This window comes from Eleutherodactylus coqui, chromosome 2 (genome assembly GCF_035609145.1).
Source record: "Eleutherodactylus coqui strain aEleCoq1 chromosome 2, aEleCoq1.hap1, whole genome shotgun sequence".
In the NCBI taxonomy this organism is placed as follows: Eukaryota; Metazoa; Chordata; class Amphibia; order Anura; family Eleutherodactylidae; genus Eleutherodactylus; species Eleutherodactylus coqui.
In genome coordinates, this window is record NC_089838.1 from 291,298,659 (window position 1) to 291,323,176 (window position 24,518).

The window sequence follows — 24,518 nt, forward strand, 5'->3', positions numbered from 1 at the left end:
ACAATTCCCAGCATTCCTAGAGAAAGTGAACTGAGCATGCTCGGGGAACATTTTGTTTTTGTGCTGTTCTAAGCAGTTTTGGAGTAGTGTTCTGCAGGGCTGTGCTGAGCTCTGGCCGCTAGAGATAGAAACTTTCAATGAGGAACAAGTGACCAGATCTTCACCACACGCGGAAATCTAGAGAAGCCTGACAAGAGATATAAAGACTGGAGTTTGCTGATACAGAGTGCTGGACTGTGCTAAGATCTGCAAGGGGAAATAGAGCTTAACCCTTCATTTACTGTGGAGCAAAAGAGGCACCTACCTGCATTAACCTAGATGTTGGAGAAAGTGCTAACTTCAGAATTCACTGCCTGATCATTTTGGGAACTTTTGGTGAGGACATTACACTTGTGAGATGAGAAAGGGGTATCCCCCCCAACTGTAAGTACGACTGTGCCAGCATTCTGATCATGGTGGCTTGTAGAACTTTCTTCCTACACAAGCATCACGCCGCTAGCAGTATTCAGTACATTACTACTGCACCCATCTGAACAGTAAGGGCGCCTACCCACTTGCGTTGCCGATTTTCGCTCGTGAAAAACGCGGCGTTTTTGCGCGTTTTTTGCAGCCCTCCATCGACAATCATGGGTGCATTAAGAGAAAAATAAGGACACATATGCAACTGACAGTTCCTATGTGAAAAAAACCCACGAAACGGAAAAAAAACCCCAGATGGACAAGAACACATTCTATACTAATTGCTCTTGAGAAAAAACGCAAAACATCGCAGGAAAAAAAATCGCAAGTGGGTAGGCGCCCTAAGGGTGACTACTAGAGATGAGCGAACGTGTTCGGCCCCGCCCCTTTTTTGCCCGAATACCGCGATTTTCGAGTACTTCACTACTCGGGTGAAAAGTACTCGGGTGCGCCGGGGGGCGGGGAGAGGCGTGGCGGCGTGGGGGGTAGCAGCGGGGAACAGGGGGGAGCCCTCTATCTCTCCCTCTCCCCCCCACTCCCCGCTGCAACCCCCCGCGCCGCCACGGCGACCCCCGAATTTTTTCGCCCGAGTACGGAAGTACTCGAAAATCGCGGTATTCGGGCAAAAAAGGGGCGGGGCCGAGCACGTTCGCTCATCTCTAGTGACTACCCACTACAGCTTTTTTTCATTGCGAAATTCGCAGCGTTTTTTTTTCTGCAGGGGTCTATGGGACTTGTAATGTTAAAATCGCAATCGCGCAAAATTGCAATTTACCGCAGAATCGCAATTTTGTGCGATTGCGATTTTAACATTACAAGTCCAATAGACCCCTTCAGAAAAAAAAAATGCTGCGAATTTCGCAGTGAAAAAAAACTGTAGTGGGTAGTCACTAGAGATGAACGAACATACTCATCCGAGCTTGATACTCGTTCGAGTATTAGCGTGTCCGAGATGCTCGTTACTCGAGACGAGTACCACGCGATGTTCGAGTTACTTTCACTTTCATCTCTGAGACGTTAGCGCGCTTTTCTGGCCAATAGAAAGACAGGGAAGGCATTACAACTTCCCCCTGCGACGTTCAAGCCCTATGCCACCCCCCTGCAGTGAGTGGCTGGCGAGATCAGGTGTCACCCGAGTATATAAATCGGCCCCTCCCGCGGCTCGCCACAGATGCGTTCTGACAGAGATCAGGGAAAGTGCTGCTGATACCGGAGCTGCTATAGGGAGAGCGTTAGGAGTATTTTAGGCTTCAAGAACCCCAACGGTCCTTCTTAGGGCCACATCTAACCGTGTGCAGTAGTGTGGAGGCTGCTTTTTGCAGTGTTGCACTTTTTTTTTTTTTGTATATCGGCCGTGCAGAGCATTGCGTCCTGCAGTAATTTTACATTGTCCAGGGCCAGTAGTGGTGAGGCAGGGACAGAAGACATATTTAGTGTATATAGGCAGTGGGCCTTTCCAAAAACATTTGGGAAAAAAAATCTATTTGGGCTGCCTGTGACCGTCTTCAGTGTACTGGGTCTCTGCTGGGGGTAGTTGTCCTAATTCATACGCAGCCAGCTAAGTGTTACAGCAGGCTTGCGCAAAATTCTTTCCTGCCTCTGTGTTGCCTCTTACATCACCGCTGTATTCCTATCCACAAGTGTACTGGGTCTCTGCTGGGGGTAGTTGTCCTAATTCATACGCAGCCAGCTAAGTGTTACAGCAGGCTTGCGCAAAATTCTTTCCTTTGCTGTGCGTTCCATAAGCGAAGTCAGCCTCCAACCACAGGCCAATAAGCGGCACATTTAATTACAGCGTTCTGTTCTGCACTACTGGTAATACAGCATGCTGAGGGGTAGGGGTAGGCCTAGAGGACGTGGATGCGGGCGAGGACGCGGAGGCCCAAGTCAGGGTGTGGGCACAGGCCGAACCAGTGCGGTGGCCAGGGGTAGAGGCAGGGCCAGACCGAATAATCCACCAACTGTTTCCCAAAGCGCCCCCTCGCGCCATGCCACCCTGCAGAGGCCAAGGTGCTCTAAGGTGTGGCAGTTTTTCACAGAGACGCCTGACGACCGACGAACAGTGGTGTGCAACCTTTGTCGCGCCAAGATCAGCTGGGGAGCCACCACCACCAGCATGCGCAGGCATATGATGGCCAAGCACCCCACAAGGTGGGACGAAGGCCGTTCACCGACTCCGGTTTGCACCACTGCCTCTCCCCCTGTGCCCCAACCTGCCACTGAGATCCAACCCCCCTCTGAGGACACAGGCACAAGTGCCTACCGGCCTGCACCCACACCCTCACCTCCGCTGTCCTCGGCCCCATCCAGCAATGTCTCTCAGCGCAGCGTCCAGACGTCGCTAGCGCAAGTGTTTGAGCGCAAGCGCAAGTACGCCGCCACGCACCCGCACGCTCAAGCGTTAAACGTGCACATAGCCAAATTGATCAGCCTGGAGATGCTGCCGTATAGGCTTGTGGAAACAGAGGCTTTCAAAACCATGATGGCGGCGGCGGCCCGCGCTACTCGGTTCCCAGTCGCCACTACTTTTCCCAATGTGCCGTCCCAGCCCTGCACGACCACGTCTCCCCCAACATTGTACGCGCCCTCACCAACGCGGTTACTGCCAAGGTCCACTTAACAACGGACGCGTGGACAAGCACAGGCGGGCAGAGCCACTATATCTCCCTGACGGCACATTGGGTGAATTTAGTGGAGGCTGGGACAGAGTCAGAGCCTGGGACCGCTCACGTCCTACCCACCCCCAGAATTGCGGGCCCCAGCTCGGTGCTGGTATCTGCGGCGGTGTATGCTTCCTCCACTAAACCACCCTCCTCCTCCTTCAACGCAACCTCTGTCTCGCAATCAAGATGTGTCAGCAGCAGCACGTCGCCAGCAGTCGGTGTCGCGCGGCATGGAAGCACAGCGGTGGGCAAGCGTCAGCAGGCCGTGCTGAAACTACTCAGCTTAGGAGAGAAGAGGCACACGGCCCACGAACTGCTGCAGGGTCTGACAGAGCAGACCGACCGCTGGCTTTCGCCGCTGAGCCTCCAACCGGGCATGGTCGTGTGTGACAACAGCCGTAACCTGGTGGCGGCTCTGCAGCTTGGCAGCCTCACGCACGTGCCATGCCTGGCCCATGTCTTTAATTTGGTGGTTCAGCGCTTTCTGAAAAGCTGCCCACACTTGTCATACCTGCTCGGAAAGGTGCGCCGGGTCAGCGCACATTTCCGCAAGTCCAAGACGGATGCTGCCACCCTGCGGACCCTGCAACATCGGTTTAATCTGCCAGTGCACCGACTGCTGTGCGACGTGCCCACACGGTGGAACTCTACGCTCCACATGTTGGCCAGACTTTATGAGCAGCGTAGAGCTATAGTGGAATACCAACTCCAACATGGGCGGCGTAGTGGGAGTCAGCCTCCTCAATTCTTTGCAGAAGAGTGGGCCTGGTTGGCAGCCATCTGCCAGGTCCTTGGAAACTTTGAGGAGTCTACCCAGATGGTGAGCGGCGATGCTGCAATCATTAGCATCACCATTCCTCTGCTACGCCTCTTGAGAAGTTCCCTGCAAAGCATAAAGGCAGACGCTTTGCGCTTGGAAACGGAGGTGGGGGAAGACAGTATGTCGCTGGATAGTCAGAGCACCCTCATGTCTTTATCTCAGCGCGTTGAGGAGGAGGGGGAGGAGCATGAGGAGGAGGGGGAAGAGACAGCTTGGCCCACTGCTGAGGGTACCCATGCTGCTTGTCTGTCATCCTTTCAGCGTGTATGGCCGGAGTAGGAGGAGGAGGAGGATCCTGAAAGTGATCTTCCTAGTGAGGACAGCCATGTGTTGCATACAGGTACCCTGGCACACATGGCTGACTTCATGTTAGGATGCCTTTCCCGAGACCCTCGCGTTACACGCATTCTGGCCACTACGGATTACTGGGTGTACACACTGCTCGACCCACTCTCATACCCGAAGAGGAAATGGGTTCGAGAGTGATGCTATACCACAGGACCCTGGCGGACAAACTGATGGTAACATTCCCATCCGACAGCGCTAGTGGCAGAAGGTGCATTTCCGAGGGCCAGGTAGCAGGGGAGGCGCAGAGATCAGGCAGCATGTACAGCGCAGGCAGGGGAACATTCTCCAAGGCCTTTGCCAGCTTTCTGGCTCCCCAGCAAGACTGTGTCACCGGTCCCCAGTCAAGGCTGAGTCGGCGGGAGCACTGTAAAAGGATGGTGAGGGAGTACGTAGCCGATCGCACGACCGTCCTTGGTGACGCCTCTGCCCCCTACAACTACTGGGTGTCGAAGCTGGACACGTGGCCTGAACTCGCGCTGTATGCCCTGGAGGTGCTTGCTTGTCCTGCGGCTAGCGTCTTGTCAGTGAGGGTGTTTAGTGCGGCTGGGGGAATCATCACGGATAAGCGTACCCGCCTGTCAACCGACAGTGCCGACAGGCTTACACTCATCAAGATGAACAAAGCCTGGATTTCCCCAGACTTCTCTTCTCCACCAGCGGACAGCAGCGGTACCTAAACAATACGTAGGCTGCACCCGCGGATGGAAGCATTGTTCTCTATCACCATCAAAAACGGGGACATTTTTGCTTCATCAATCTGTGTATTCTATTCATCCTCCTGCTCCTCCTGCTCCTCCTCCTGAAACCTCACGTAATCACGCCGAACGGGCAATTTTTCTTAGGCCCACAAGGCTCAGTCATATAATTTTTCTAAACAATTTTTATACGTTTCAATGCTCATTAAAGCGTTGAAACTTTCACCTGAACCAATTTTTATTTTAACTGGGCTGCCTCCTGGCCTAGTTACCAATTAAGCCACATTAACCTAAGCGATTAATGGGTTTCACCTGCCCTCTTGGTTGGGCATGGGCAATTTTTCTGAGGTACATTAGTACTGTTGGTACACCAATTTTTTTGGGCCCTCGCCTACAGTGTAATCCAATTAATTTTTTGCCCACCTGCATTAAAGCTGACGTTACATCAGCTGTGATGGGCAATGCAATGGGATATATTTATGTACCGCTGGTGGCTTCCTGGCACCCACCCATGCTGTGGGTCCACAGGGAGTTGTAACTGCATGTGTCCACTTCTAAAGAACCCCAGTCTGACTGGGGCATGCAGTGTGGGCCGAAGCCCACCTGCATTTAATCGGACGTTACCTCAGCTGTGATGGGCACTGCAATGGGATGCATTTATGTACAGCCGGTGGGTTCCAGGGAGCCACCCATGCTGTGGGTGCACACGGAATTCCCATTGCGGAGTTGTACCTGCCTGTGACTATTTATAAAAAAACCGCGGTCTGACTGGGGCATGCAGACACCTTGACAGAATGAATAGTGTGTGGCACATAGGTTCCCCATTGCTATGCCCACGTGTGCAGCTCCTGATGGCGGTGGCACAGGATTATATTTCTCATTGCTTCTGTACAGCATTGTGGGGTATCGCCCCGCCCCTTTTAACCCCTTAACGACCAATGACGTACCTGGTATGTCATGGAGCGTCGGGGTATGTATGAATAGAGGTTGCGTGGCAACCTCTCTTCATACAGTGCGGGCATCAGCTGTTTATAACAGCTGACACCCGCGGGCAATAGCCGCGAGCCCGATCGCGGCTATTAACCATTTAAACGCCGCTGTCAATTCTGACAGCGGCATTTAAATCCCCCGAACGATGTTCGGGGGTCCCGCGCGGCCCCCCCGCGGTGAGATCGGGGGAGCCATGCACGTATCATGGCAGCCGGGGGCCTAATCAAAGGCCCCAGGGCTGCCTTAGCAGACTGCCTATCAAGCCGTCCCCGTGGGGTGGCTTCATAGGCTGCCTGTCAAAAAGCAGTATGACGTAATGCTATAGCATTACGTCATACTGCAGGAGCGATCAAAGCATCGCATCTTAAAGTCCCCCAGGGGGACTTCAAAGTAAAGTAAAAAAAAGAATCAATAAAGTTTTTTTTTAATTGAAAAAAAAAAAGTTGTAAAAGTTTAAATCACCCCCCTTTTGCCATATCTATTATTAAAAAATCTAAATAATAAATTAAAAATATGTATTTGATATCGCCGCGTCCGTAAAAGTCCGATCTATCAAAGTAGCACATAATTTTTCCCGCACGGTGAACGTCGTCCGAAACAAAAAATGAAGAACGCCAGAAATGCACTTTTTTAGTTACCCTGTCTCGAAGAAAAAACGCAATAAAAAGCGATCAAAAAGTCATATGTATTCCAAAATGGTACTATCAGAAACTACAGGACATACCGCAAAAAATGAGACCTTGCTCAACTACGTCGACGGAAAAATAAAAAAGTTATCGCGCGCACAAAATGACGACAGAAAATAATTGAAAAAAATTTTATGTCTTTTTAAAAAAAAAAGAGGAGTATAGTAAAAAAAAACCTAAACAAGTTTGGCATCGTAGTAATCATACCGACCCATAGAATAAAGTTATCATGTCGTTTTTGTTGCCATTTGTGCGCCGTAGAAGCAAGACGTACTAAAAGATGGCAAAATGTCGTTTTTTTTCCATTTTACTCCACTTAGAATTTTTTGAAAGTTTTTCAGTACATTATATGGTACTTTAAATAGCACCATTGAAAAATACAACTCATCCCGCAAAAAACAAGCCCTCATACAGTGACGTGGATGGATAAATAAAGGAGTTATGATTTTTTTAAAGGGGGAGGAAAAAACGAAAATGGAAAAAGAAAAATGGCCGCGTCATTAAGGGGTTAAAGAGGGTCGCTGCCTAGCCATGCCAACCCTCTGCAGTGTGTACCTGCGGTTCCCCCTCATGGCAGACGCACTTATAAATAGACATGAGTGTGGTGTGGCATGACTGCAGCTGAAGGCTGCGCAGGGACACTTTGGTGTGCGCTGTGGACACTGGATCGTGTGGGGGGGTTGGGCAGCATGTAACCCAGGAGAAGTGGCAGCGGAGTGTCATGCAGGCAGTGATTGTGCTTTGTTGGAGGTAGTGTGGTGCTTAGCTAAGGTATGCATTGCTAATGAGGGCTTTTCAGAAGTAAAAGTTGTTGGGAGGGGGGGGGGCACTCTTGCCGCTATTGTGGCTTAATAGTGGGACCTGGGAACTTGAGATGCAGCCCAACATGTAGCCCCTCGCCTGCCCTATCCATTTCTGTGTCGTTCCCATCACTTTCTTGAATTGCCCAGATTTTCACACATGAAAACCTTAGCGAGCATCGGCGATATACAAAAATGCTTGGGTCGCCCATTGACTTCAATGGGGTTCGTTACTCGAAACGAACCCTTGAGCATCGCGATAATTTCGTCCCGAGTAACGAGCACCCGAGCATTTTGGTGCTCGCTGATCTCTAGTAGTCACCCTAAGGGGAGGGGGTGCTCTTATCAAATCATAACAGTGCCTTTGCCAAGCAGGCGGCTATTTGCACTGTGCCTGGGTTATGTGTTATATTTGCACTGTGTATGGGTTGTGTGTTATATTTGCACTCTGTATGGGTTGTGTGTTATATTTGCACTGTGTATGGTTTATGTGTTATATTTGCACTGTGTATGGGTTGTGTGTTATATTTGCACTGTGCATGGGTTGTCTGTTATATTTGCATTGTGTATGGGTTGTGTGTTATATTTTGCACTGTGTATGGGTTGTGTGTTATATTTGCACTGTGCATGGGTTGTGTGTTATATTTGCACTGTGCATGGGTTGTGTGTTATATTTGCACTGTGCATGGGTTGTGTGTTATATTTGCACTGTGTATGGTTCATGTGTTATATTTGCACTGTGCATGGGTTGTGTGTTGTATTTGCACTTTGCATGGGTTGTGTGTTACATTTGCACTGTGCATGGGTTGTTTGTTATATTTGCACTGTGCATGGGTTGTGTGTTATATTTGCACTGTGCATGGGTTGTGTGTTATATTTGCACGGGTTATGTGTTGTATTTGCACTGTGCATGGGTTATGTGTTATATTTGCACTGTGTATGGGTTGTGTGTTATATTTGCACTGTGCATGGGATATGTGTTGTATTTGTACTGTGCATGGGTTATGTGTTATATTTGCACTGTGTATGAGTTGTGGGTTATATTTGCACTGGTTATGGGTTGTGTGTTATATTTGCACTGTGTATGGATTATGTGTTATATTTGCACTGTATATGGGTTGTGTGTTATATTTGCACTGTGCATAGGTTGTGTGTTATATTTGCACTGTGCATGGGTTGTGGGTTATATTTGCACTGTGCATGGGTTATGTGTTGTATTTGTACTGTGCATGGGTTATGTGTTATATTTGCACTGTGTATGAGTTGTGGGTTATATTTGCACTGTGCATGGGTTATGTGTTGTATTTGCACTGTGCATGGGTTATGTGTTGTATTTGCACTGTGCATGGGCTATGTGTTGTATTTGCACTGTGCATGGGTTATGTGTTATATTTGCACTGTGTATGGGTTGTGTGTTATCTTTGCACTGTGTATGGGTTGTGTGTTATATTTGCACTGTGCATGGGTTATGTGTTGTAATTGCACTGTGTATGGTTTATGTGTTATATTTGCACTTTGCATGGGTTGTGTGTTATATTTGCACTGTGTATGGTTCATGTGTTATATTTGCACTGTGCATGGGTTGTGTGTTATATTTGCACTGTGCATGGGTTGTGTGTTATATTTGCACTGTGTATGGTTCATGTGTTATATTTGCACTGTGCATGGGTTATGTGTTATATTTGCACTGTGCATGGGTTATGTGTTGTATTTGCACTGTGCATGGGTTATGTGTTGTATTTGCACTGTGCATGGGTTATGTGTTGTATTTGCACTGTGCATGGGTTATGTGTTATATTTGCACTGTGCATGGGTTATGTGTTATATTTGCACTGTGCATGGGTTATGTGTTGTATTTGCACTGTGCATGGGTTATGTGTTGTATTTGCACTGTGCATGGGTTATGTGTTGTATTTGCACTTTGCATGGGTTGTGTGTTATATTTGCACTGTGTATGGGTTGTGTGTTATCTTTGCACTGTGTATGGGTTGTGTGTTATATTTGCACTGTGCATGGGTTATGTGTTGTAATTGCACTGTGTATGGTTTATGTGTTATATTTGCACTTTGCATGGGTTGTGTGTTATATTTGCACTGTGTATGGTTCATGTGTTATATTTGCACTGTGCATGGGTTATGTGTTATATTTGCACTGTGCATGGGTTATGTGTTGTATTTGCACTGTGCATGGGTTATGTGTTGTATTTGCACTGTGCATGGGTTATGTGTTATATTTGCACTGTGTATGGGTTGTGTGTTATCTTTGCACTGTGTATGGGTTGTGTGTTATATTTGCACTGTGCATGGGTTATGTGTTGTAATTGCACTGTGTATGGTTTATGTGTTATATTTGCACTTTGCATGGGTTGTGTGTTATATTTGCACTGTGTATGGTTCATGTGTTATATTTGCACTGTGCATGGGTTATGTGTTATATTTGCACTGTGTATGGGTTGTGTGTTATATTTGCACTGTGCATGGGTTGTGTGTTATATTTGCACTGTGCATGGGATATGTGTTGTATTTGCACTGTGTATGGGTTGTGTGTTATATTTGCACTGTGCATGGGATATGTGTTGTATTTGCACTGTGCATGGGTTATGTGTTATATTTGCACTGTGCATGGGTTATGTGTTATATTTGCACTGTGCATGGGTTGTGTGTTATATTTGCACTGTGCGTGGGTTGTGTGTTATATTTGCACTGTGCATGGGATATGTGTTGTATTTGCACTGTGCGTGGGTTATGTGTTATATTTGCACTTTGCATGGGTTGTGTGTTATATTTGCACTGTTTATGGGTTGTGTGTTATATTTGCACTGTGTATGGTTCATGTGTTATATTTGCACTGTGCATGGGTTATGTGTTATATTTGCACTGTGTATGGGTTGTGTGTTATATTTGCACTGTGCATGGGTTGTGTGTTATATTTGCACTGTGTATGGGTTGTGTGTTATATTTGCACTGTGCATGGGATTTGTGTTGTATTTGCACTGTGTATGGGTTGTGTGTTGTATTTGCACTGTGTATGTATTGTGTGTTATATTTGCACTGTGCATGGGTTATGTGTTGTATTTGCACTGTGCATGGGTTATGTGTTATATTTGCACTGTGCATGGGTTATGTGTTATATTTGCACTGTGCATGGGTTATGTGTTATATTTGCACTGTGCGTGGGTTGTGTGTTATATTTGCACTGTGCGTGGGTTGTGTGTTATCTTTGCACTGTGTATGGTTCATGTGTTATATTTGCACTGTGCATGGGTTATGTGTTATATTTGCACTGTATATGAGTTGTGTGTTATATTTGCACTGGTTATGGGTTGTGTGTTATATTTGCACTGTGTATGGGTTGTGTGTTATATTTGCACTGTGCATGGGTTATGTGTTATATTTGCACTGTGTATGGGTTGTGTGTTATATTTGCACTGTGCATGGGTTGTGTGTTATATTTGCACTGTGTATGGGTTGTGTGTTATATTTGCACGGTGCATGGGATATGTGTTGTATTTGCACTGTGTATGGGTTGTGTGTTATATTTGCACTGTGCATGGGATATGTGTTGTATTTGCACTGTGCATGGGTTATGTGTTATATTTGCACTGTGCGTGGGTTGTGTGTTATATTTGCACTGTGCGTGGGTTGTGTGTTATATTTGCAGTTACATTGCCTTTGTTAACTTCTTCTAAACTGAATTTTTTTTGCAGTCTATAAAAATACTAGATTTATTACAACCTGTGCGCTTTGCCTCCATTTGCTTTGCTGTATCTGAGCTCTTGTCGCACCCTACCTGCAATTTTACATTTGTGAATATGCAATTAGTCAATCCTTGCATTAAGGTTCATTTTATAGGGATACTGTGCCTTACTCTGGATCAATAAGGATGCATTCACACTCATTTTTCTTTTTCTCTGTCTATCATGCCATTGTCTCCTTCTTGGTTGCAATTGAGGAACACATTTTTTTTACAGAGACCGAGGGCAGCAGAGCATAGTGACAGGCATGCTAATCACAGTGATATGCTGTGTGGATCTGTGCAGTAGTTTTGGAGAAACTTGGATTTTATCAGTAGTAACACATGTATAGCGGACTACTCTAAGTAGTCCTGAGTATTCAGGAGCTGGAGGCTAGTCCTGCCCACCCCACTCTCCAGCACTGATTGACTGTTGTCTCCCTATTATTGTGCATAAAAAGCATAACTGTAAATCATTGGCTGGAGTAAATGAAGGTAAAATCCTGGTATTTAGGACCTGTTCTCCAATAAATATCATAAGACAGTGGGATAAATTATCAAAAATAATCAGAAAAAGTAGAAACAATGATATATAAAAAATAATCAGAAATAGAATTAACTAGTTCTACCCAGCTTGACTGAAGGGGCTAACCCCAAAACACGTATCTGCTGGTTTTAATTGACTTAATAAGAGAAATGGATAATTTATCCAACTGTCTTATGACATGTATTACAGAGCAGCACTTAAATTTAATTTGTTTCCCTTCATTCATTCCACTTGACCACGGTTCGTGGATCTATCTGGTTGGCAGTGCCTCCTTAGTTTATTTCGGTCCACACATATATGATTTTTCTTCAGCTTCTTTTGAGGTTTCTGATACCTTGATATTTGTCTGGATCCCAGACTCTTGACTTCATATCACTATCTGACATATAGACATGAATTACTTGTAATCTTTATCACTCAGTGTGGTTTTTGCAATATGTTTGTTAAAAATGTCAGCTGATTTTTTTGGATAAGTCGTTCAAAAAAACAAAATACTTCCAGTTAAAAACCCTGGCCTAGTCCCTATCATGGTTAGAGTTTTTCTAAATTAACTATGATAAATTGACCATAGGCAAGGAATAATTTTATCACAGAATGTTGTTGAATCATCAAATAAGATAACTAACCACTAAAGGGAAGCGTTCAAACCTTTATTTCAGAGCATAAAACCATAAAACAGCAACATTTCATCATCGCCACATTATAAACCCTTTATTAAAATTAAAGCCACAAACAATTGACTCGGAGATTTAAAATTGTATTTGTGAACCCAATGATGAAACCTGGAATTTCTAAGATTTATGAGGCAGTTTCTGGGGCACGCATGAATGATCTTATGAGTGTTCGGGTGAAATGCAACAAGATTGTGGGCCTATTCTGTATGTTGTTTGGATGAAGATTCTTACATCGGTGTGGTTTTTGTCTTCCTCTAATTCATATAGAGTTTCTAAATACTTTTTATAATACACAGGGCCTTTTATAATTCTGTTCTTCTGCAAAGGTTTAGGGCTAGAGAGTCTTCAAAATGTCCAAAATGCCTTTCCAATGCAGGTTTATTGTGTTATATGTTGTGGAATTGCCCTAAACTGAGAATTATCTCGCTACAGTAGGTGTGAAGTAAGCTTCTTGTCTTATTAATTTTGTCATTCGTGGAAGGACCTACCATTTGTCTATCAAAAAGTTGGGTGTACAGATGTAGCAAGCATTAACTTGACAATGTCTTTTTACTATTTTCCCATACCAGCGTATGGATGGGAGGTTTTGTATTTTGTGATGCTAAGACCGGAAAAAGTATTTAAAAATAATGCTAGCCCTATCCATTACTTTCATGACATCACAGGTATTGACAACATAAATCTTGTGACATCACGGGTCATATACTGTATGTATAATATCCTGTAAATAGTGGTATCAAAGACAATCAAATATAAGGAGAAGCAAGCGGTTAGTGTTGAAACAGTCTTCAGAAGCGATCAGCAAGCAGTTACAGGTAGTTTCAATGATCAATAGTTTGATTTTGATCCACTTGAGAATAAGCAAGAGTTATAGTCATTCCTGTTAACAACCTAAGTGTAAGGACTGTGGATATGGAACCACTGTGTCAAGCTACCAGGTAGGTGAAGATCTGATCCAGCACGGCTTACAGCCAACCCCAGTGTGGGAGGTAAGATACCAGATGAACATCCTCATATATCGATGGAAACTAGGGAAGGTATCTTGCCCTGAACTAATAACCAGGAGAAGGAGACCCCTGCCTACAAGTAGAGCACTCATCCCGATAAGTACGACCCCATGGTCTTCAATTAGGCGCTGACTTCCTCTGACGGGCCAGAGCACCTATAAGACAAAGATAGAACAACACCGGCGAGTAAAGAAACAAAGGAGGAACAAGCGGACAAGGATAAACAGAGAAGCAGACAATGGAACAACAGACTACAGAGTACACGAATGAAGAACACAAAGCACAAGCAGAACGCAAGGTAGCAAGGTAACTGCTGAAGCACCGGCTGGACATGAGGGGAAGGGATCAAACTCTCAACAACACTGCAGCAAAGTCTGAAAGGCCCAGGGCAGCTATATAGGACAGTGATTAGAAAAGGAGCATCAGCGGAACAGGGGACCAGAAGCTATTAACCCTAGGAGTGCTGGAAGAGAGTGAATATAAGCTCAGGGAACAGAGAGAATGGGCTGATGCCCATATTTGCCAGACATAGAAGCAGAAGATTGTGTCTGAACAGTGCACCTAACAGTACTTCCCCCCTTACGCCCCCTCTTCCCCCTGCCAGTTTTCCACAGAAATTCCTGAATCCGACGTGGAGTGTTGATGTTCTGAGATGCCTCCCATGACCTCTCCTCTGGTCTGTAACCTTTCCAATCTACTAGGTAAAAGGTTTTGTTCCTGACTTTCTTAACATCAAGAATATTCACCTCAATGATGTTCTCAGAAGTAACTCGATTGGCATCTGGTCTGGGATTTTTGGAAAATCTATTGAGCACAAGTGGTTTGAGGAGAGAGACATGGAAGGACTTGGGGATATACAAGGAGGGAGGGAGTCACAGCCTATAACAAACAGAATTAATTCTCTTCAACACTTCAAACGGACCCAGAAATTGTGGGGTGAACTTATAAAATAAAACTTTCTGCCTTATATGTTTGGTGGAAAACTACACTTTATCCCCTGGGACAAACTGTGGGGAGGACCGATGCCTGCAATCAGCAAATCTCTTCATGGAAATGATTGACCTCTCCAGATTAACCTTGGTCTCCTGCCAAATCTTTGCAAAACTCTCTGCTGAAGAAGCTGCTGCTGGAACCTCGGAAGTCGGGGAGACTGGCACGGGAACTCTGGGTTAATGCCCATATACTAGAAAGAAGGGAGTACATTTTGTGGAGTTGCTGACATGCTGGTTATGAGAAAACTCCGCCCAGGACAGAAGACTGACCTAATCATCCTGGTGAGCATTGGTAAAATGTCTGAGATATCTGGTCAGGATCTGGTTGGTATGCTCCACCTGCCCGTTAGACTGTGGGTGATAAGCAAGTCTAATAATATATCCATCAATTTACAAAGAGATCTCCAAAACTTAGATGTAAATGGCACCCCTCTATCAGACACAATATGCTTTGGAAAGTCATGGAGGCGGAAAATGTGATCAAGGAATTTCTCGGCAAGTTGACTGCCGGATGGCAAACCGGGCAGAGGCACAAAATGAGCCATTTTAGAAAATCGCCAGTTTATCCCTTCTAAATGCACCAGATATGGCGTAAAATTATACAAGGTGTGTGAGAGCGCTACTGGCTACACCTGTGATTTCTTCATTTATGAAGGCAGGGACAACAAACTTAATCCCCTAAATTGCCCAGAGAACATAGGCATAAATAAAAAAATTGTATGGGAATTAATGTCAACATTCCTACCCAAAGAATGCCATGTATACCCAGACAATTAATATACAAGTGTCCAATTATATAAAGCCCTATATGATGCAAACACAGGGGCCTGCGGGACAGTAAGGAAGAATAGAGTGGGATTCCTGCAACCGCCAGTGTCCAGGCGAATGGAAAGGTGGTAATATATGCACTTGTGAGTGGGCCACTGCTTGCAGTAAAATGGCACGATAAAAAAGAGGTCTATATGCTCTCCACCATGCATGCAGGCAGCTCAGTCGGGGTAAGGGAGAGGGGGGCTACCACAGCCCAAAGAAATAAATGGGGGGTGAAGACCTCTCTGACCAAGTGCTTGTGCCAGGGCCTGTTACAAAAAGGTAACGATCTATCTTATTCAGATTGCTACCTATAATGCCTATGTTATGTACAAAAAAATTACAGGGACTGCTGTCTTTCCTTGAATTAAAGGAACAAGTTGTTGAGCGTCTTATATTTGAGACCACTGCACTTCAGGAAGCATTACAGTCTGAGGAGGTTCACAGAGCATCATTTTTTACACCCCGACCCTGTCACTGGGGTCAATAGATATCCCCCAAAAAAGGGTTGGGTTTGCAGAAAGAATGGGAGGAGGAGGGATACTCACTTTTACTGCCCCATGTGCCTATCCCAACCAGGCCTCCGTAATCATCCCTGTTTTGAGACATACCACTCAGTTTTGCATTATTGATTTTATCTTGGATAAATCTGTTCACCATTAATTCTGCCTCCTGGAGTCCCTTCCCACCATTTAAAATATGCATTAAGGTCTCACACTCCACTTCAGGGGAAAGAAATGTTTTATTTTATTTTTCTCCTTTTTATATTTTTCCTTTGTCCAGCACAGACCTTGGTCTGTATACAGACTGGTTTCACGAACTTGACAATTGCCTTTTTTTCTCCTGTGGAAACCACACCAGCAATGCATCGTTTCCAGGGAGGAGGACAGCGGTGCCACCGTGACAAAAATCTGCTTTTCCGCTGTTCCACCACCTGGCTCTGGTCCGTGTACTGCTGCAGCACATGTGAAAAAGACTTGGGTATACTAATAGATCACAGACTGAACATGAGTTAACAGTGTGATGCAGCGGCAAAAAAGGCAAACACAATTCTTGGATGTATTAAGAGAAGCATAGTCTAGATCACATGAGGTCATTATCACCCTCTACTCTTCCTTAGTCAGACCTCATCTGGAATACAGTGTTCAGTTCTGGACATCCCAATTTAAAAGACATGGGCAAACTGAAGTAAGTTCAGAGAAGTTACCAAGATGGTGAGCGGTCTGCAAATCATGTCTAAGGGTGACTACCCACTACAGTTTTTTTCACTGTGAAATTCGCAGCATTTTTCGCGGTAAATTGTGATTTTGCGCGATCGCGATTTTAACATTACAAGTCCCATAGACCCCAGCAGAAAAAAAAATCCTGCGAATTTCGCAGTGAAAAAAACAGTAGTGGGTAGTCACCCTAAGGAGGAATGGTTAAAAAATCTGGGAATGTTTAGATTGCAAAAAAGAGGGTTGAGGGGAGATTTAATAGCTGTCTGCAAATATCTGAAGGGCTGTCACAGTGCAGAGGTATCAGCCCTATTCTCATTTGTACAAGGAAAGACTAGAAGCAATGGGATGAAACTGAAAGGGAGGAGATGCAGATTAGTTCTGGGCACAGCACTTTAAGGCTTCTTTCACACGAGCGGATATACTCTACAACGGTTGAAAAAAATTTGGTGAACGGGCGCACAAATCAAACGTTTGTGCGCCCGTTCAGATTGCCTGGTGAGCCCTGTGCAAATGCGCCAAGCTCACCAGGCCATCGCCCATTTTCCCTCCCCATCGCAGGCTCACCTGTCTTCCTCCCTGCTCTTTCTGTGCAATGAGAGGGGGCAGGACAGGGTGGAGCCACGAACCAGTCCACCCCACCTCCTCTCATTGATGGCTATGGACAAGGGGCGGGGAGAGGGTGAGTGCTTAGCTCCGCCCTCACCCTGCCCCTCGTCAATAGCATCAATGGGAGGAGGCGGGGCGGACCGACACTTTGCTCCACCCTTGTCCCATCCCCTCCCATTGCACAGAACGAGCGGGGAGGAAGACAGGTGAGCCTGCATGGGGGGAGGAGAACTGAGGGAGGGAGCTTACCAGCCACGCTGCTAAACTCCCTCCAACTTACGGCCGCTGCCATGGGCTCCCATTAGAGCCCATGCAGCGGCCGACGTATTACGGCACAAAACAAGGTTTTTAGAACTATGTAAATCCAATGCATCAGATCAGAGCGCATATTGGCCGGCCGTGAAAAGGCCGGCCGATATGTTCTCATGTGAAAGAAGCCTCAAAAAGACATAGACAAACTGGAGCAAATTCAGAGAAGAGTTACTAGGACGGTGAACATTCTGCTAATCATGTCCTATGAAGAACGGTTAAAGGATCTGGGAATGTTTAGCTTGCAAAAAGGAAGGCAGAGAGAAGACTTAATAGCGGTCTACAAATATCTGAAGGGCTGTCACAGTGCAGAGGGATCAGCCCTATTTGCATTTGCACGATGAAACTGAAAGGGAGCAGACACAGATTAGATATTAGAACAAAAACTTTCAGACAGTAAGAGTGATGACTGAGTGGAACAGGTTACCACGGGAGGTGGTGAGTTCTTCAATGGAAGTCTTCAAACAGAGGCTTGACAAATATCTGTCTGGGATGATTTATTGATCCTGCACTGAGCAGGGGGTTGGATTCTATGATTCTACTTGCTTTGGGAGCATTGGGTTTAAATGATAGAAATATATTGCACACTTTTTCTCAAAGGCTTTCTTAGCCCACAGTAGTTTCTCAAGGTATCATCTGTAACCGCCCTAGTTAACATGATAACATAGTATGTTAGGCTGAAGAGAGACAATATCCATCTAGTTCAGCCTGTTTCTACCCCCCCCCTTGTTAATCCAGAGGAAGGCCAAAAAATCTAATGAGGCAGAAGCCAATTTAGCCCATTTGGGGAAACAAATCCTTCCCAATTCCATAATGGCAGTCAGACTAATTCCCGGATCAATGTTTTAAAGGTTCCTACCTGACTCCAAGACCCGGATCAATAACCCTCTAGGAATTTTGTCATCACCACGTCCTCAGGCAGAGAGTTCCACAGTCTCACTGCTCCTACAGTAAAGAACCCCCTTCTATGTTGGTGATGAAACCTGCTTTCTTCTAGACGTAGAGGATGCCCTCTTGTTACCGTCGAAGTTCTGGGTATAAATTGATCATGGGAGAGATCCTTGTATTGTCCCCTCATGTATTTATACATAGTTATTTGATCTCCCCGTAACCATCTTTTTTCTAGGGTGAATAATCCGAATTTTGATAGCCTCTCTGTGTATTCCAGTCCTCCTATTACATTTATTAATTTAGTTGTCCTTCTTTGAACCCCCTCTGCAACATCTTTCCTTAGCACCGGTGTCCAGAACTGTACACCGTATTCCATGTGAGGCCTGACAAGTGCCTTATATAGTAGAAGAATAATGTTCTTATCACTCGCCCCTATACCTCTTTTAATGCACCCCAAGACTTTATTTGCTTTTGCAGCAGCTGACTGACATTGATTCCTCCAGTTAAATCTACTAGTACCCCCAGGTTTTTATCCAGGTATGCTTCAGGTAGAGGTTTCTTCTCAGACTCAGCAGTCCCAAGCAAGGCTATGTTTAACTCAGTCAAGAGGCCAAGGATCTCAAAATCTACAGCATTAGCGAGCTTCACTTGCCAAGCCCAGCTCTGATTCTTACACAACAGGCCAGATGACATTTGCAGAATCCTGTCAGTCTCATAGATTACAGCACTTATAGCCACAACTAAGACTTGCTGCACACTTTTCTCCAACTGCATCATAACTCACCATGAGGCACATGAAGCAACAGCAATTATAGTCTCGTACTCCAATCATAAAGGAGCCAGTGATGAGCTATGCTCCGTGATACACGGAGGGACAAAAGATTTCAATAAAGACTTATGGAACACCCTGTGAACCCTCCATGTAGCTAGCAAACCCAGTTCATAGGCGAGAGGGTTCACCACACATGTGATGACAAAGGGCCCCACGTAACTTGGCGCCAGCTTCAAGGAAGGGGCCCTTAATTTGAGATTTTTAGAAGACAGGTATACCTTCTGTCCCACCCTGTAAGATTCAGATACTAACAAACTCCTCCCACTATGCAACTGCATATGTGCCCCCATTGCTCCCAAGTTTTTCTGTACTTCTTTCCATACTCCCTGCAGCACATCTGTGGTGACGTCGGCTGCAGGACAGACAGATGGAGTAGGGATCACTGTAAGGAAGCGAGGATGCTGACCGTATACACAAAAGAATGGAGATACCCCAGTGGAAGAACAAGTGCGGTTGTTTAGCGCAAACTCTGCCAACAGCAGGAACTCTGCCCACTGATGAGCCTTTTTGCTAGCAAACAACCATAATATTGCACTAAATCTTGGTTCTTCTGCTCAGTCTGACCATTGGTTTGTGGGTGGAATGCTGACAAGAAGGAAAGCAACGTTCCTAGGTTTCTGCAGAAGGTTCGCCAAAACTGCGCGATAAACTGAACCCCGCGATCAGATACAATGTTTTGTGGAACCCCATGTTGGCGAATGATTTCTTTTACAAAAATCTTGGCAAATTCTATTGCCAAAGGTAGCTTCTTTAACGCCACGAAATATGCCATCTTTGAGAATCGGTCAACAACCACTAAGATAGTGGTGAACTTCTGGGATTCCGGTAGATCGGTGATAAAATCTACCCAAAAGTGCAACCACGGACGAGAAGGTACCGGTAATGGTCTCAGAGGACCCTCCAGAGGGCGCCGACTACATTGATTGTGTGCATAGGCAGAGCATCCCTTAACAAAGTTGTGGATCTCCTGAGACATGCCTGGCCACCAGAAGTGGTTAGAACAAAGATCCAGGGTCCCCTGAAATCCCGGATGGCCTGCGAACACCGACAAATGAGATTCTTCCCTGATTCTGAGACATAGGGTCTCTGGCACAAACCATCTGCCCTCCAGGAGCGTCCTGCTGACAGTTCTGTAGTTGAGGGACGAAGTTAGACTCTACAGCTGCCACCACCACCCCAGGTGCCAAGATTTACTCAAGAGTCATAATCTCACTTTCCGGCGCCCCGAAACTCTGTGACAGGGTGTCTGCTTTCACGTTCTTCTCTCCTGGGATATATGTCACGACGAAATGAAAACTGTCGAAAAACAACGCCCACCTGGCTTGATGAGCTGTGAGTCACCAAATTCTTGTGATCGGTATGTTAAGGACCGTTACACATGACCGGTCACATTAACCTTTCAAGCCTTGGGTTCCAAATTAGTTCATACCTGGATGCATCAGGGAGGCCAAAAACTATATGATTTATAGTTTTAGATCCCACAGATATGTAGAGATGAGCCGCGGCAAGTATACAGCCCACTCTGCTTAAGGCGCGTACACTGAATCTTTATTAACTTTTCATAGCGTTTCTCAATACAGGAAAGGAATACGTCATTAGTCACAGCTTTAATCTTATTGGGTTAGAAAAACATCAAGAATTGTGCTTTGTTCAACAATCAGCGCAGTGAGAATAAATATGTGAAATGTCCTTCAAATGATTATTCCTCCCTTGTGAGTTTGGATGGTCGCAGCATCTTATTAGCACGATTCATTCTTTTCCCAGAGCTCAGGGCGTGGGAGGGTTTCTTCTGATAACGATTTTTTTCAGGCTTGGCTCTCGGAAGAATAAAAACAAATCATTAGACATTGCACCGAATACCCTGCTGTAAAGTTATTTCTGCTTGAATTATTGTTTCACTACGCACAAGCTTGTAATGCTCCATTTTGTATCTAGCGGCCATTTTGAGACAGATTCTTCCATTTTATGGACCTGTACCTTCTCAGGTATACACGGTAATGGGGTATCTAGCCCCCTCAAGATGGTTTTGCCACTGTTCTAAAGCCCATTTGATCACCAGTAACTCACGGTTACCCACGTAGTAGTTGCATTCTGCTGAACTGAACTTCCGCAAAAAGAATGCACATGGACTATAGCCAGATCTTCCACTGACTTCCTGAGACAACCTGACCCCACCTCAGACGCATCCACCTCAATGAAAAAGGGTCGTCGCGCATCTAGCTGTACAAGCACCGGGGCAGTAGTAAACACTCTTTTTAGATGACTAAAAGACTCTAGGGCCACAGGCGACCATTTTACCAAGTCGGCCCCCTTCTTAATCAGATTGGTCAAGGGTTGAGCGATAACCGAGTAATTCTTAATGAATTTATGGTAAAAATTTGTGAAACACAAAAATCGCTGGAGAGCCTTAAGGTTGTCTGGTCTGACCCATTGGGAGAATCTCCGTAGGTGAGACCACATAACCCAGGAAACATACTTGTTTAGTACCAAATGTACATTTCTCCAACTTGACAAAAAGTTGATACTCGTGCAAACGGGTCAGAACGAACCTCAGGTGCCGCACATGTGAATCCCAGTCTGGGGAATACACCAGAATGTCATCAAGATATATGACCAGAAATACCCCAATAAAGTTGTGGAAGACCGCGTTCATAAAACCCTGGAACACAGCGGGGGCAGTACAGAGTCCGATGGGCATGACCAGACATTCAAAATGTCCTAAAGGGATGTTGAACGCGGTCTTCCATTCATCTTCCTCTCAAATGCAAATTAAATTGTAAGCCCACCTTAAGTCCAGTTTTAAAAACCAGTGGGCCCCTACCACCTGATGCTACAAGTGCAGAATCAGGAGCAAGGAGCACTGGTTCTTCACTGTGATTTTATTCAAAGCCCAATAATCCACACAAGGCCTCAATGTCCCATCCTTCTTCTCAACAAAGAAGAGACCTTCCCAGCAGGGAACCTGGACGGCCGAATATGTCGCTTGGTCAGCGACTCCGAGATATAGAACTTAAAGGAGATGTCTCGAGGCAGGAGTGAATTTTTTTTTTTGCCCAGTCCCCCTAATTAAGCATACATTACTAAGCCCCCCTGTAAATGACTTTTCTAGCTGGTTTGTACTTACCGTTCCAGCGTTTCAGCAACTTATAAAAATTTTCCCAAGATGGCCGCCGGCTCTTTTCCCTTCGCTTGCTGCAGCCCGACGTGCGTGCTCCCGAGACGCTACCAGCTGTGTCTCCCTGACAACCAGACGCCACGCAGCCGCCGACGGGACCCCTGGAGTGAACACGGCCAACCAGTCACCCACCGCCAGGCAGCAGGTAACCGGCGCAGCCCCCCCCCCCCCCGGCACAGCGGCAGCCCCCCCGGCGCAGCGGCAGCCCCCCCATCGCAGCGACAGCCCCCCCCATCGCAGCGACAGCCCCCCCCATCGCAGCGACAGCCCCCCCATCACAGCGGCAGCCCCCCCCGGCACAGCGGCAGCCCCCCCCATCGCAGCAACAGCCCCCCCATCGCAGCGACAGCCCCCCCGGCACAGCGGCAGCCCCCCCCCGGCACAGCGACAGCCCCCCCATCGCAGCGGCAGCCCCCCCATCGCAGCGACAGCCCCCCCCGGAACAGCGACGACAGCCCCCCCGGCACAGCGATGACAGCCCCCCCGGCCCATCACTTACCAGGACGGCGGGACATCTGGGCGGCTTCTCCGGACAGCTGGGCGGCTCTGCACCTTCCTCTAACAGAGGATGGTACAGAATGGCCGCTCCAGCGCGCTCCCGAGCAGTGACAGCTCGTCTGCGCATGCGCAGAAGAGCTGTAGCGGGGAGCACACTGAAGCGGCTCGTGCTGAAAGGAGAAGACCGGACTGCGCAAGCGCGTCTAAAAAAGCAAGCTGCCAGCGAATTTAGACGGAACCATGGAAACGAAGACGCTAGCAACGGAGCAGGTAAGTGAATAACTTCTGTATGGCTCATATTTAATGCACGATGTATATTACAAAGTGCATTAATATGGCCATACAGAAGTGTATAACCCCACTTCATTTCGCGAGACAACCCCTTTAAGGGCTTCGTGCTCATGCCCAGATAAATAAAAAATGGTTCCCTTATATATGGGACTGTCGGGAATCAGATCAATACCACAGTCCCTCTCCATACGGGGAGGCAAAGTCTCAGACAGTTTTTTGGAGAATACGTCCTCAAAATCCGACAAATACTCTGGGACCAGTATAGTGTCTGCTGAGCACACGGCTATAGTAGTGAAGTGATTATGACAGGACGACCCCCAATGTGTCAATTCCCAGGTGGACCAATCAAATTGGGGGTTGTGCAGTGCCAACCAGGGCATACCAAGTATGACATGAACAGACATCTTTTCCATAACCAGGAAAGACAGATTCTCAGAATGGAGAGCACCCACAGTGAACTGTAGAATGGGAGTCCTCCATTGGACAACACCTGCAAAGAGAGGGGTTGAATCAATACTGATGAAGCGTATTGGGGGCTTCAGCTTGGAAAATTCAGTCATCAGAGGTCTCAAAAAATTTAAATTAATCAGATTGGTGGCAGCACCCGAATCAATAAAGGCTTGACCGGACCGAATAAAATTCCAGAAGCCAATCTGACAAGGCACCAACAACTTAGGGAATACCTGTGATCCTAGCTATCCTCCTCGCCTAGTATCTGTAGTTTTTTCGCCGGTTCAGACGGATGTTGCTATTGCTTCTGTGGACAGGTTGCTACCCGATGTCCGGCTTCCATAGGCTCAGCCCCAGGAGTTGGCATGGGAGAAATGGGAGCAGATCTGCAGGACTCCCTGGATTTACAGGCCTGATGTTCCTTTTCTCTAGATGTCAGTCTCCTGTCAGTCTTTACTGCCAATTCCATTGCCTCATTAAGTGTTACGGGAGCAGAATGGGGAATAATTAGATCCTTGACAGCATCAGAAAGACCCAACAAAAACACATCTTTGAGGGCACCTTCGTTCCAGGAGGTTTCACTGGCATACTGTCTAAACTTAGAGCAATAGTCTTCAGCACACTGCTGCCCCTGACGCAAAGCCATGAGGTGAGACACTCCTAACCCCGCCCGGTCTGGCTCATCAAAAATACCTCCTAGTTCCCGAAAAAATGAATCAACAGACTGCAGGCAAGCCGAACTCTCAAGTAAGGAGTAGGCCCATGTATGGGGGGCCCCCGCAGTAGGGACATAATTAATCCCACCTTCTGTAACTCGGAGCCGGAGGATCCGGGCTGCATCTGGAAATATAGTCTACATGCCTGCTGAAAAACGAAAAACTTGCTTCTCTCCCTGGAAAACACTTCAGGGAGAGGATACTTGAGCTTAGGGATAGACGGAGCGGCCGGAGCCTGCGCCAACACTCGCTGCTCCTAGGCCACCATACGACCGGACAGGTCTTGGATCATGCCCACTAGATCCTG